Source organism: Vulpes vulpes, chromosome 10 (assembly GCF_048418805.1).
Source record: "Vulpes vulpes isolate BD-2025 chromosome 10, VulVul3, whole genome shotgun sequence".
NCBI classification, from domain to species: Eukaryota; Metazoa; Chordata; class Mammalia; order Carnivora; family Canidae; genus Vulpes; species Vulpes vulpes.
Window position 1 is genome coordinate 89383115 of NC_132789.1, and position 15989 is coordinate 89399103.

Consider the following 15989-nt stretch of genomic DNA (forward strand, 5'->3'; position numbering starts at 1 on the left):
TATCTTTATTTCTGTTTATGCAGCCCCTGTTCCCCTTGATGGCAGATGACAAACTGTCCATTCTAGGTAGTTAGTTGCTTCTAATTTAGAGTCAGCCTTTCGAGTAAATATTTAGCTGACTTCAATTCTTCCTATGCTCCTTTATTTCCTTCCCACCCAGGATGACTTCCTTCTTTTCCTTGGGACAGCTTGTGGTCGGACCACAGAGAGGCCTGGCCTCTCTGATCTCTGTATCAGCCTCTGCACCTGCACATCCACTAGGGAGATAGCAGACCTTCACTGGCCGGGCACCTCTGCCCATGTAAAGAGGCTCCATTTCTTCTTTCTTTGCTCCCACATCTCCTTTTAAGACTGTCCCTTTCTCTGCTCCATCTTCTGCCCCTTTGAGAGTATGGAGGCATACTTGGGATACTTTGAGGCCTTCCTGGTTTACCAATGCACCTCTTGGGCCCGTGATGTACTCAACATTGAAGCCTCTTTAATATCCCTTTATTCACAACTTGTTGCTTTTTTTTTTTTTGAGGTTTTTATTTTTTTCATTTGTATCTTTAAACATTCTTAAGCACATTTCTTTTAAATATACTTATTTGATTGTTCTCCTAGCCTTTGGTATTGCTGGTCTTTTTGCACTAAGTCTCTCAACCTAGAGGTTTCAGTTCTCATGAGGTTTGTGAATTTTTTTTTTAATTAAAAAATTTAAAAAGATTTTATTTATTTATTTGAGAGAGAGAGAGAGCATAAGTGGGGCAGAGAAAGAGGGAGAAGCAGGTTCCCCTCTTGAGCAGGGAGCCCAATGTGGGCTGAGCCAAAGGCAGCACTTAAACGACTGAGCCACCCAGGCTCCCTCCAAATTTTTTTTATTGTTAGTGCATCTCCAATAGATTGTCTCCCCCTGCACCTCCCATCTTGCCCCTGTCAATGGACCTTTTCAGCTTGGCGTTATAGGACTATCCAAATCATTTCATTTCAGGCTCCTTACTCACCCATGGGCAAATCTAGTCTTTTGATTTCTCATGGATGACATTGTTTGTTTGTTTTGTCACCAACTCACAGAAAAAAAAGAGCTCTTCCTTGCCCTTTCTGGAGCCTGTGGATAGAATTTTCTCCTCTCCTGTCCAGGACATGTGCCCTGGTTCAGGGCTCTGAGCCTTATGTTTCTGTTTGCTTGTGACACTGTGACTTTGAGCTATCTCCTAACTACTGAGATGCCAGCAAAGTCATGAAGCTCTTTCTAATGTTTCTTGGAGTTGGTCTCACAATATGCAAAAGAGATAACTAGCAACTATGTAGTTTACAGTTCATTCATTTCACAAATATTTATTGAGCAACTATGGTGTTCTATGCACTTTGTTAGATTCTAGGGTTTCAATTATAAGCCCTAGAACTTAGAGGCTTGCAAAGGAATAGTGCAGAAATCATCAGATCAATGATCTGCTGGAGCCCCGTGTCAAGCTCCTCTCTGAGTGCAGAGTCTGCTTGAGATTCTCTCTCTTTCCCTCTGCTCTTCTCAACCCCCTCACTGCCCGCCCCCACATCCACCACATTTGTGCACTCTCTTTTTCTCTCTCAAATAAATAAATCTTAAAAAAATAAAGGATAGGTAAAAGTCAAGCAGCTGAGGGTGGGGAATGTTTTGGGATGGGAAGGGTAGAGATTGTGGCTTCAGACTGTAAATCCTAAACAAGTGGTTTTTCACACTGGCTGCATAGTAAAATCCCATGGGAAGCTTAAGATAAAGCTTCCTGCTTCTATCCCCAGAGATTCCTATTTGTCATGGGTAAGCCCAGGCAACTGTACTTTTAAATGCTTAGCAAATTGTATAGACTCTGTTGTGTACTCAGAATGGTACCTGCTGGATGATCAATCCCAGGAGTGCCAACAGCACCTTGAAAATTGTTACCATGGATTCTTAGGTGCATCTCAGACCTATTGAATGAGAGACTCTGGTATTGGAGCCCAGAACAAAATGATGCTGCCCTCCCTGCTGTGTGTGTTTAAAAATAAATATTTAACTAAACTGAAATTTCAAATAATTTAGGAAGACCAACAAAATCTTTTCCTATGATAATAATTTTTGTGTTTTCTTTTCAATTTCCAAATGTACTCTGAAGGTTTTTTTGCTCAATTTTTGGTTGCCTGGGCTTTCGTGGCTTTCAGAATATGCTTAGTTTCTGATTGGACAATAAGCATTAGGGGAACAGCATGTGCAAAGGTCTTGGGGCAGGGGAACATATATGGAACATATATGGAATATGGAACATTCCAAGAACTGAGGAGGGACAGGCTGGAGGAGCACAGTGTGACTGAGATGGAAGATATGCCAAAGAACACTGAGACACAGAGGGAGCCTGCATAGTGCAAGACCCAGGACAGACTCTAAGTGGTATATTTGGATTTGGATTTTGTAAAGATTAGCTTAGCTGCTGTGTGGAAAATGGTTTAAGTGGGCCCAGAATGAATGCTGGTCTGCAGGTTGTTACTGTCAAAACAAAACAAAACAAAACAAAACACCCCCCCCCCCAAAAAAAAACAAAACAATGCAAAGCAAAACAAAACAAAAATGATGGTGACTTGAAGAATGTTCTGGTCCTTAAACATGGAGGATTAGACTCTCTTTCAGGTCAATTCTCTTTCAGTAGGATTTTTCAATCTACCTCAATCAGGTAGATCGAGGCTTTATGGAAGAAAGGCAATTGAATAGTAAAGCTAGTAACCTAGCATCAGGGAGACTAGCCAGCAACTGGAGTGGAAACTATATCTGAGAATGAAGAACAAGTCCTTGTCATTACCCAGGGATATGTCAAATATTCTCGGCCCCATGTCCCCAAAATTCTAACTCTGTGTCTGAAGGCTAGGAGCTATACTAATCACATGCTCTCACGTGACTTGGCCAATCAGCCACGTTGGGGACCACTGAGGTGCATGGACTTCAGTGTGCACAAGGATGAGGTTGGAAAGGTGACTGATGACCAAACTGGGCAGTGAGGGATGGGGACACCACCGACTTGGGCTGGCTGCTAAGGGAAGGGTTTTGGCAGTAGGAAAGGAGGGCAGAGGTTGTTCTATGCTATGGTTCAGAGTAGAGTGGGAAGTCTACACAACTTCATAAACAAAAGCCCTTAAGTTTGTCCTCTGGGATGACTACGTTATCCAAACATCTTGGAAATAGTTTGTGCAAAGGTCTGATTGATAGAAACAAAGCAGGCAGCAGTTGTCTTTAGATGCTCTTCCATACTGGCTGCGGTAGGAGAGGTTACCCTGGAACGTTGTCCAGCTAACCACCAGCAAGCTAGAAAAGCAACCTCCATCGCTGAGAGAGGCAGAAAGTATCTCCTGCCCCAGTATGTCATATTGCTATTCTTGCTTTTAGATAGACTTCTCCAGGGCTTTGAGAAACTCACTAATGATGTGACTATATATTTGGTTAATGTATATAGTCTAGTATTTATTCGGGCAATTTCTTTGTCACATCCCATACTATGAATGGTCTTTTAGTCCTGACCTAGAGTATCAGTTGGCACAGGTGAATATTGACGGGGGTAGAACTAGAGAAGAGGGAAGGCAGGGTGCAGGCAATGGTGCTGGTTTCTGGGCCTACCGGAGTGACATTGGCATTGAGGAGGGATGATCTGCAGGCAGGAAATGGAAGCCATGACCCGAGAGCAAGGCAGGAAGGACAAGGCGTCCACAAACTGGCACAACCCAGCCTGCGTTCAGTCCCAGGAGTATGTAGTCTGTTCCTTGGCTGCACAGGTAAATCCAGATTTCCTGGGGCCTACAGCTGTGTAATTTGATGGGTCCTTTCTGAGAAAAATCATAAAAATTATGAGAGGATTTCATATGAAAGGGAATATCATTTTATAATGAGATGGGCGATCACAGCAAATTACAAACTTTGAAAACCCCACAATTACCATATGACCGACTCCAAAATTTAGATATATTTTAATTAATCGATTTCATAACACACTTCTAAAATACTTTTTTTCCTACTTTTTTTGTCTGCATATTCTTTGTTCACCTCTTCGAAAGACAGTGCTTTTGTGATATTTTTTTCCTGAGAGAAATGAAAAATAGTATTTCCTTCAGCATATTCCCTTTGAGCATGGATGCTCAGAATTTATTTTTTCATCATTGTTGAATAACATTCTTGTTAATGCTGTTGTTGTATAAATAGTGAAGATGCTTGTCAGATTTGGAAAAAGCTCTATCAAGTCTCTTTTACATAAGAACTGTAGGTTTCAGGTTCTTTCAAGCTTTATTGTGCAAGAGCTAACCTGAATCTCTGTCCTTCAAAAACCAGTTTGTTACTTGTAATAGTAAAATTACAAGTGTATGGACATCCTGCTGCACTGCCAGGGGCCCATTTAGGTAAAAGAAGGTGCAAGTGAAGGATCGGGAAACTGACCTTCGTTAGCCTCCCAGTAAGACCATCTCTGATTGACTCATATACTTGATCCTTATTGGAAGGGTGAAGGGAGAAGAAAGTCATACTAATATTTGCTACCTGGTTGAGCTAAATCTCCAGATTAAATTGAACCACTTTGGGGGCACCTGGGTGACTCAGTGGTCGAGCATCTGCCTTTGGCTCAGGTGGTGATCCCGGGGTCCTGGGATTGAGTCTGGCATCAGGCTTCCTGCAGGGAGCCTGCTTCTCCTTCTGCCTATGTCTCTGCCTCTCTCTCTCTCTCTCTGTCTCATGAATAAATAAATAGAATCTTAAAAAAATATAGATTGAACCATTTTGTGAGATACCTATTAATTTGTGTTCCCATTTACAGATGAGGAAGCTGACATCCAGTGAGATTGACTTTGTCTAAGCAGGAACATGGAATTGACTCAGATTTACTAGTGGACAATCCGTCCCCCTCCCCCGATCTGTCTTCCTCGATTTTCACTTTATGGTTCTGCATGAACTTTCTACCATTCCCACAGACCAAACCAAAATCTCCACAGAAATCCCCGTAAGGCTGCTAAGAACAAAGAGCAACCACAGACATTTAATGGATTTGGCCAGACAAAGAAAGTACCTGCTTCTTTATAAGAGACTTTCCACATCTTGACTTTGAGTCTCTGTTTTATCCCGAAGTGCTGGGGAAGAGTCCCAGATTCAGACTCCAGAAGGATCACAGAAGTTTCAGCAGGGTCTCAGCAATTTTCAAGTCCAGAGTGTGAGGCCAAGAGGCAAGGGGGTGTTTGGCAAATGTGAGATCGGAACGGGCCAGGGCCATTTGGTGGGATTTGTAACTAAAAAGAGATTTCAGACCATCTGACTAAATGCTAATGGATTGGTCTGAGACAGGTTTTAAAAATATACGGTTTTATCTACTCCTTACAGAGTTAACAGGTTCTGATGACTCTGGCCCTTTCTTTTTGCTGTGCCTGGGTTACCGGGCCAAATAACCTAGCTGGGTTGGAAACTGGTTTCAAATTACTTGCAGATGGCTGGAGGCAGATGAAAGCCTCCGTAGAGGTGTTCCTCATTCTCTTCTCTAGTCCCCAGACTGTACCGCCATGTGCTGACACTTGGATGCTTGTTTTACAATATCATTTGACAAGTGGGATTTATGTGTCAAAATTTCGGCTAAAGCCAAGAAAATGTCAGAGTAAGCAAAGAGAGGCAGCATGAGAAAACGGGGAGGGGCTGCTTTTGGAACCCAGGGGTGGGTGAGCTGTGTGATGCCAAACCCCAACTATACCAAGCACACGGGGGAATTAACCTGGCTGCCAAAAGCCACAGATTTCTTTGGTGTGTTTTTGTTCAGGGCTGTTACCGCCTTTATCATTAAGGAAACAACGTAATAAAATTGAGACCTTTTCCCCAAATGCATTAATAAAGATAACTTATTGGTTCAGGTCCAAACCCACTGGAGCCACATTTAATTTACTGCGTTTATTGTTTGGGGGTCTGCTATACAGAGGTGCTCAGGGCCACGGCAACATCAGCAGGAACCTGGACAGTCAGTGCAAGGGGAGAAGTTCCTGTTCTTGGAGTCTTCGAAATGCCCTAGGTATTAAATATTCATAAATCCTTACACTGCATTGAACTTGTCCCAGGTCTTCACCTTGTGGCTGTTTTTTTTATTTTTATTTTTATTTATGATAGTCACACAGAGAGAGAGAGAGAGAGAGAGAGAGAGAGGCAGAGACACAGGCAGAGGGAGAAGCAGGCTCCATGCACCGGGAGCCCGACGTGGGATTCGATCCTAGGTCTCCAGGATCGCGCCCAAAGGCAGGCGCCAAACTGCTGCGCCACCCAGGGATCCCTTGTGGCTGTTTTAAAAGATGAAACATATAAACACACACAACAATTCCTTAACCCCAACCCCAAACTCTTAGAGTTTCCTGTTAAGTCCTATGTAAGATAACTTGCCCCATTCTTTCTTTCCTGGGGGGAATAAAGGGAGGGAGAAAAGGCAGGAGATTTTGAATGTTTCAGTTCTCCCAAGCCCCGTGTGTTGCTCACCATATTAGGAGCATGTGTGCATTACTTCATAAACTATCAGATGACATGCATCCTTATTTAGACTCAATAAAGAAAAATAATGAGTTATGCGAAGTTATTTCAGACACAGGGCAAAATAGCTGTGCAAAAAGGCACTATTCACGGGGGCCAGCCCAGCCTGGCTCAGGGACCATCATCTATTAGCTCCAAATAGTTCAGGAGAGAGGTACAGCTGTGGACACCATGTCATGTGCCAAGTGTAATAAGTAGGTTCTGAACAAGTCACAATAAAACATAACAACAGATGCCTTTATTCTCTCCATTTCATCCCTCTCTGTGCATTAAAGGCCTCCAGGGTCAGGATCAACTACCTGGGGATGCCTTAGGAAGTATGAATGTAAGTCTTCCCTACATTTATGAAAGACAGAACATTGCCATGGCCATCAGCCTGGGGTTTGAAAACATCTAAACTGAAAATACTGAAATTTAGCCAAAGAACATAGAATCTCCTTCACCTAAATTATGGGGCTTTTGCTTAATGGCACTACAGATGGAGCCTAGATACAAGTCAAGACACATTCAAATGATCACTTAGGTTTATTTGATAAGGAGGGACAAGTATTTTGATTTTAGTGAATGTCATCCTTTGTATTTTCTCTTAACCTTCCTAAGTGAAATAAGGAATGTGTTTTCTGCTGGGATCCTGGGCCATCGCAGTGTCTATTTTTCTGATGTGCAGATGGCTAGGTAATTTCTCTCAGTGGAAATGGTGTTTGGGGGAGAATTTCATGTGTGCAGTTGCTACTTAGTTAAAAAAGAATTCTGGGAAACATACCTGGAGCTCCTAGGTAGCAGGAGTGCCTTGTAAAGTGACCTCAAAGCTGGCTTGTTGACTTAGAAGTTTTGGAAATAAAAAGATTGGGATTTTGGAACACTCCCCTTCATATGATGTCAGTAGGTGAACTATGTGCTATAAAGTGCCGAGAATCAGTATTTTATTACGAGTGGAACTAGTATGAGTTGCCCAGTAAGAGACTGTGTAGAAACCCAATGTATAAACCCCTAACATGTACCAACATTAATTTTTCCCTGAGCTCTATAACAATGATCCATAATAAAGACATTAATTTTACTGGCTTATACAGACTTCTTAAATTCATGTCTGTGTATGTGCATTTCTGTGTGCGTCTGAGTGTGTGTGTGTGTGTGTGTGTGTGTATAAAACTTAAAGGAAAATAGGCTGAGACATTCAATTAGCTTTTTACTAAAAGAAAGAAAGAGGAAGATTTAGTGAAACAGTTATTTTTAATGTCTCTGTGCAGTAAGTTGGGACAGAAGGTGCAGACAATGTGGAGAAAGGACTGGCATTTGTATCCAACGAGCTCTGGATACTTTGAGAGGAGGTTAGAGAAAGTTAAGAGTGAGATATGTTTATTTGGGGGTGGGAAAGTGGAAGTTGAAGGAGTTTACATCAGCGGGTCCTTTTTTGGTGTCGTAGGAGCTGAGGTCCCCTCTGTGAGTCATGCAAGTCAAACAAAGGAGCCGATTTGAGAACTCTGGTGTCACTGCCACATGTGAAATAAGAAAGGCTGAGAATAAAAGGATTGATGGGCTGTAATGAGGGCCCAGGTGAGGGTTGAAAGGATAACTATCCACCGGTGGCTAAATCTTACAACTCTGTAGTTTCCTTCCACTGAACTCAGCAGGTCAGGAGCAGAGGGAGTAGATGCGATGGGGTTGAGTGAGGGTAATGGATTGTTGGAGCCAATGCTCGGAGATCATGGAGGGTGAGGGACCCGAAGATGCTGGCGAGGTTGTGGTTGGAATTACTGACTATGGGGTCCAAGCTGGGGGAGAAAATTGAAACTGAGGGGAGGGGAGGGAGGTCTGGTTGGGCTGGAAATTTCACAGAACAGACATAACTAGAGTGAGAAATGGAAGAATTGGAGACAGAAATCAGAGAGTGGAATTCTGAGACCACAGGTCCTGGTAGTGGTGATATCTGGACCATGGGCCTTGGAGTGGCCTGATGGGTAGGAACAGAGGATGAAGCCAAGGAACCGCAGGCTGGGAAGATGGCTGAGTCAACACATCTTCCATCTCTTCCAGGATGATGGGAAGGCTCTGGCTGAGAAGAAAAAAAAAAAGTGGATACAACGTGGGCAGCCTAGCTCTTGAAAAGTTGTTGGCCTCTTTGACTTTCTGTGAGAAGTGTCACTAAATTGTCGGTTGATTGTGCTTTTAGAGAATCCCAGGCCTCAGAGCCCAAATGGAGAAGCCCATCCTGTTGAACACTGGGCAGAGTGTGTCCTGGAAGCATCTGAGGCGGTCTGGACTTGGAAATGCAACTGCAGAGTCCTGGTGTGGTTCGGGGTAGACTTCCTCATGAAACGGACTAACGACCTCTCTGGGCCGCTTATCTGTGAAATGAGGGGGTTGGCTGATGTGGTTTGCCAGGAATTCGCTGGCTCTCCATCACATTCAGTTTCAGCAGAATATTCGTTTCTAACCTTTCCCAAGCTGCTGCTGAGTTATCCTAATTGCTACCTCTCCTCCACTGATTTCACTCTGCCCCACCTCACCCTCAGATGACTCCTTCTTTCCACTCAGAGATAACAGTCCCCACAAGCTCAGGATAATTTCCCCGACTGCCAGAACTATTTCCAGAATGCAAACTTGTGGCTGCTGATTCACACACTGCCTGAGAAGCACTGTTCCTTTCGGACTGGTTTCGCATGGATTGCCGTTACATCTGGAGGCTGAGTCGGGGGTGAAAAGCTGGGATAGGCAGGGGCAAAAATGGCCACTGGAGATCTCATTGTGACACTCAAGGTGGTAAGAAAGATGAGGCTTTCAAATCCCCAATATCATCAGCCCTAGAGAGTGGGGAGTTAGTTGAATGCGCATGCCTCTGCCCTTGGGTACCCTCACATTGAAAAGACTTCCAGCCTCATTCCAGACCTGTACCCACATAAAACACCACGCAAACGTTATCCAGTGGAGGGACATAACCAAATAAATGTCTTAGGGATCAACAGATTCTGCCCCAGGGCCCTCATTGGGCCTCAGATCTCGTATTTGGAGTTCACACGGGTAAGGCCAACATGGCGGGAATGAATGAGGAGACAGGAGAAATGGCATAGGGGTGCAATGAAAGGCATTCCCAGCCCAGTACCTGAAGGAGCTCCCCTCTTACCGGGGAGTTTGGCAAGAGGGAGTGATGACAGCTAAGGAGGTGAGAGAGGGGCCAGGTTAGTCAGGTTCCACAGTTTCAAAGGAAAGGTAGTCTTGAGGAGGAGAGGCTTCTGTGGAGAAAGGCAAATTCTTGATCTTCTTAACCCTCTGGGAACCGCTGAAAGCACCATTCTGTGTTTCTGGAGCTTTTTGCTTAGTTACATAGCATTTTTGCCCAAAGCAGATTAACACTTGGCCAACTCCTTACAGAGAACAACACTAAGTGTTGGACTTTTATTTCTTTATATTTTCTTCCTTTAAGTTCTTGGCCTCCAAGTCCTAGATGCCATGCCTTGGCATCCCAAACTATAATTTTTGTCTTTCAAGTCCGTAGAATTGCCTACAGCTCTGTGGGCTTTGGGGCCTCTTTGCCTCAATGCTCTCCTTGAGTTTCAGCCTCTTATTCAGAGCTAAACTCAGCAAATGCCTGGATTTGCAATTTGTTTCAAAGAATGTCAGCTCACCTTTCTTTGCAATGAATTATAATTCTTTCCTATGTAATACAGAGGATCCCTATGTAATATAATTTTAGAGCAAGATGTCTGTTGATCATGGTGTAATATTTTTCTTAAACAAAATAGGCACATAATATTTTTAAAATTTAATTTCCTATGACCAATAGTTTCTAGTTCTGTAAATCTGCAATTGAATAGGTTCTCACATTTGTCTGCATTTTGAGTTACCTAGGGGGCTTTAAAAATTGCTCATGTGTAGGTCCTACCCCTAGGAATTCTTATTTAATTGGACTTTGGTGCAATTTAGGCATCACATATCTTCAATCTCTCCAAGTAGTCATAATGTGCAGCCACTGTTGGTAATCACTGCTCTCAATGTTAAAAAATTTTTCTTCTAGTTCGAGTAACCATTGCAAATTTACTGGTATACAACTAATTGCAATAAATTAAATACATGATACATTTTGATGAAAGAGAGTTTATAGATATTGATGTTTCAAATTGTACCTTTGTCACTTCAAAGGTTTTTCATACTTCACTGGACACATCAAAATGGGTAAGATGTATGCTTTTCTTTCTAGGTGGGTAAGATCTGCCTTTTTGTTAGTGATTGGTAAAGGCATTTGTAAGGGGAGATTGGGAAAGAAGTAGCCTCAACCAAAGGCACATTGGCAGGCAGATCAGTGTTAGGAAAGGATACAAATGCGACTTATGGATCCAGAACTTGCTTGTCTTAAAGCTCTCCTTTCTCCTTGCCACATGCCACTTGGAACATCTTTACAATCTCTCCAATTGGGCGAGGGTGTGCCACTCTGAAAACCACTGTTGTATTGTATGCTAGGTAATGTTCCTTTTTCCCTCCAAATTAATTCTCTACTCTTCTCCACCTTGTTCTCTGCTTCTGGAAGCTGATCTAAACACAGAATATGATCAGCCTTTCTTGCCCTGTGGCTTCTGGTTAAGTTTATTCAGTGAGTAAGGGAAGAGAGTGAGACCAGGATGTTTATTTTCTGGGTTCTCTCTCAGCAGGGTTTTCTAGGGAAGGCTGACTCCCTTGAATCAAGGTCTCGGTTTCTCTTAGGTGGCCACTTCTTTTTTTTTTTTTTTTTTTTTAATTAATTTTTATTGGTGTTCAATTTACCAACATACAGAAAAACACCCAGTGCTCATCCCGTCAAGTGTCCACCTCAGTGCCCATCACCCATTCCCCTCCAACACCCGCCCTCCTCCCCCCTTCCACCACCCCTAGTTCGTTTCCCCGAGTTAGGAGTCTTTATGTTCTGTCTCCCTTCCTGATATTTCTCAACATTTCTTCTCCCTTCCTTTATATTCCCTTTCACTATTATTTATATTCCCCAAATGAATGAGAACATACACTGCTTGTCCTTCTCCGATTGACTTATTTCACTCAGCATAATACCCTCCAGTTCCATCCACGTTGAAGCAAATGGTGGGTATTTGTCGTTTCTAATCGCTGAGTAATATTCCATTGTATACATAAACCACATCTTCTTTATCCATTCATCTTTCGATGGACACCGAGGCTCCTTCCACAGTTTGGCTATTGTGGCCATTGCTGATAGAAACATCGGGGTGCAGGTGTCCCGACGTTTCGTTGCATCTGAATCTTTGGGGTAAATCCCCAACAGTGCAATTGCTGGGTCATAGGGCAGGTCTATTTTTAACTCTTTGAGGAACCTCCACACAGTTTTCCAGAGTGGCTGCACCAGTTCACATTCCCACCAACAGTGTAAGAGGGTTCCCTTTTCTCCGCATCCTCTCCAACATTTGTTGTTTCCTGCCTTGTTAATTTTCCCCATTCTCACTGGTGTGAGGTGGTATCTCATTGTGGTTTTGATTTGTATTTCCCTGATGGCAAGTGATGCAGAGCATTTTCTCATGTGCATGTTGGGGTGGCCACTTCTTTATGACTTTCTCCTTCCAGTTTTTGACCGGTCCTCTTTCCTTCTGTCCCCTTGGGGCTAGAAGAGGCAACAGTCTTGGGGTACTTTGCTCTCTCTTGTGACTTCCCTACACTATTTGAAAATAGTCCCTCCATTAAATCCTTAAATTATCTTAACTTGAGTGTGTTTTGCTGATGCATAGAGGGGCAGAGAAGCCATCTGGATGACTCAGGAACTTCAACTGAAGGTTGATTGGGATGAGCGATGTCATTGAACAGTGCTTTTTGTTCCTTGTCTTCTCTAATTAGAGGCCACAATAGCTATTTCTGAACCAAACCCAACAGACAAACCTGGTATTATGGCTCTGTCCATATACAGATCCCAGAGAATGAGTGCTTCAGCTGACATCATTTAAAACTAATACAATGAGAACATGGATATTCTGTTCTGGATTGCTTCCTACCCACATCTTTACGCTTGGCAAATGAGGGATAATTTGACAGACAAACACCAAAGGCGGAATGTCAAACATACACAATACGTACATTCTTCCATCATTTTTCCCCATTTACCCCTTATTTATATACAATTATGTCTGTTGTTTGCAAATGTTTCTTGGATGTCAGTCTCCAGTCTCCAATTCTTGACTAGATTGTAAGTTTCATGGGAGACATAAACCACAAACTTAGATTTCTTTGCTGCTCCAGCCTGGACATTTTCTACTCAGCTCTCTTCCTGTTCACCTGTCTTTTGCATATCCGATCTGGTGTCAAGCTCATCTGTTGAGTTTTTAATTCCAATTATTGCCTTCTCTTCATTCATTCAACAAGGTTATTTATTGTGTGCCTCCCATGCTAGGCATTGGATGGGTTATAAAAATGCACAGAAAATGCTGACTGGTATTACTGAGACTGTCAGTTTGGTTGAAAACAATACAAACCAACTTAAGTTAAGCAGAAAAGGAATTTATTGGAGCCATACCTTGTAGATTAAAGGCTGAACTGAAAGTCTGGAGAATCAGGTTTAGAAAATGGATGGACACCTAAGGAGGTTACTGGGAACAGGTGACAATTTAGGCGAGAACACATGTGGGGAACGTAGTGTTGTCACAGTACAAATGATGGATGCCTGGCTGCATCACTGGACTCTTGACCCTGATATCTCTTTAGAGGCTGGAGATTAGAGGCAAGCACTTTCCCTGCCTCTGGAAGGCATTGTCAACTGTCTCTGCTCCTTGTGTCATACTCACTCCCAGACCCTGGGGCCCCATGGTGATCATCTGTGGAGCTGAGTTTAGGTCCCTTCCAATTGCGAGGGGTATGGAACAATAAGGGTATTCAGGGCTTCTGGGAAGTGGCACTCCGCTTCCAATTAAGACCCATACAATGGAAGATTTCCCAAATCTTGGGAAGGAGGCCTACATGCTGGAAGGCCAAAAAAATGCTCCTAATTGTCTACTCTATTCATAACGAAGTTTACAGCCAACACACTGGCGATGGTATTATGCACGGGTAAACTACTTAGGAAGTGCTGAATATTTCAGATACCACGAAGCCAGTGTTTTCAGGATAAATATTAATGACTTCCACAGGAATTGAACTATTCAGGGCAGAATGTGTCATCGTTAATTCACTCAAATATTTGTTAAGGACAGAACAGAGCAGAGTGGATTCATTCATTCATTTTCATAAATATTTACTGGCCACATGTTAAGTACAAGGTGGTGGGAGGTAGAAAAAACGTGGCTGCCCTGCCACCTACCATTCAAACGTCCGCTTTAGCCTGCTTGGGGGCTCTGCATTTATAAGGATCTCACTTTGCTAAAGTGTAACCCAGTTTTTTTTCTCTCTCTCTCTTCTTTCCCTCTTACCACCTTCTCCTTCTTTCGTTACTTAGTGTTTCTCTTGGTGAGGACTAAGAAGAGGAGGCTTGGTTAATAGTAAAATGCAGAAAGTGACCCAGTGTCAGAAAATTCACTATTAAAAATGTGGGTAAAAATCTCTAAATTAACCTTAAAAGAGCACCCTGGTAGTGAAGATAATGATATGAATGAGGAGGAGACAAAATCTTCAAGCAAAATATTTGGAAGTCACCTTTAATTTTCTTTGTCCTTTATGTGCAACATCCCCTACATGCCAGGTCTAAGATAATTCCATATGAATATGACCACTGCAGCTGTGGGGATTATGGAGAAGTTATTTTGTACCACACACTCTACTAGGCATTTCATGTTCATTGTTTTACTTGGTCTCACCAATGATCCCATGATGTAGCTAGGTAACATTATCCCCACTTCATAAGTTAGCAAACTGATTCTCAGAGAAGACAAGTAGCCTACCAGGTCACACAGCTAGTGAATAATAGAGCTAGAAGTCACACTCAGCTTTTCGTGTCTTCAAAGCTGATTTTTAATCATGACTTTACACAGCTTTTTCACTTAAAAAGTGGAAAAGAGAGTTTAAGAGATCTACATCTATGGGAGATGGTTCTCAGACTTGAAATAGACGTCTTCTCTGCAGGTGGCCCTGGGGTCTGGTTCGGTAGGGGGTGGTGGTTGGAGTATTTCATCTTATTTTTGAGTTTGGCATGTGTAAGCTTCTTCTTCAGAAGAATGTTGATGATATTATTTTTGGCCATGACATGGTAGTCAAACATGTGGAAATTAGGTGTTTGGGGGGGTGGTTTCTGATTACTATCTTAGACATTTTTATATGACTCCCTGAGCTTGGCGAAGACGCGGTCTTGAGGTTTCCGTGACTGCCTGTGGCTGGCTGTAAGGTGTGCAAGGTAAACTATAAGCATACAGGCCCTCGATTCTGGATTCTGTCTGTAAGCCTGCTTTTGTTATGAAGTCACGATCTCTAGTCTTCTGTCGTATAAATATTACTCTTTTATTTGCAAGAATCTTTTCAAAATGAAAGAAAGCTTGAGTCTTGGACTTGACTTTATAGAACACTGCACGTGCCAAAGCCTTTCCAAATCTTACCTCATTTCAAAATGCCTTTGTGGCTGGTTTTATTTTTCATTTCTTTCCCCTTATTTTAGATCATTATAACACGTTTTATAGGTCAGTGTCAAACAGCAAGACTTCACCAGGATGGGGACTATTGCTGGAAGTCATGCCAGAACACACAACTGTAATCCACTAAGTTAATGGAAGTGCAACATTATGGCTGGGATTTTACATATGTGGAAATCATGAAAACTCATGAACCCAAATCCCTCAACACAGAGAGAGAAGAGAATTGCCTTCTCTACTGTGAGCGGCCAGTCCGCATGCTGTTAACGACTCCATTTGCGGGCGAGGAGACCCTTGCTAGTTCACATTTCAATAAACCATAAACTTTTACACGCACACTAAACACCAGAGGGCCTGCAATCATTTCACTATTGTCTAGATCCATTGAAAGAGCATCGATGCCATTAGAGACCAAAGTGCAAGACAAAGGCTGTTCCTTTAAAAAAAAAAAAATCTTACATTTTGATCCAATCAATACATCCGTGTCCCCAGGAGTGCAGCAACACAGAAAATAAAGTTTTCTGCTCCCATTTGAGCTCCCTGGATGTTCTTTTTTCACAGCTATGGTTTTCCTTTGTGCAAAAACCTCACATCTTTTTCGCTAAGCAGAGCTAACAGGGGTGAAACTCAAGCAGGAGAGTGTCAACTTGGGCTGCACATTTGAATCATCTGGATTCACCCAGAACAATTGTATCAGACTCGCTGGAGGTGGGACACAGGCAGTGTAAGTCTTCCTAGGTGGATGTGTGCCCAGGCCGAGGAGCTGGCTGTGTGTAACACGTGCCCTTGTTACCTTTCCTCATTTCCTGTTCTGTGCTTCCTTTCTTTGTTCTTCATCACATCTCCTTTCTTCCTTCCTAAATTCCCCATTCTCCAAATGATTTTTTCCTCTGCATAAAACTATTTCACAATAAAATTAAAGCCTTTTTTTA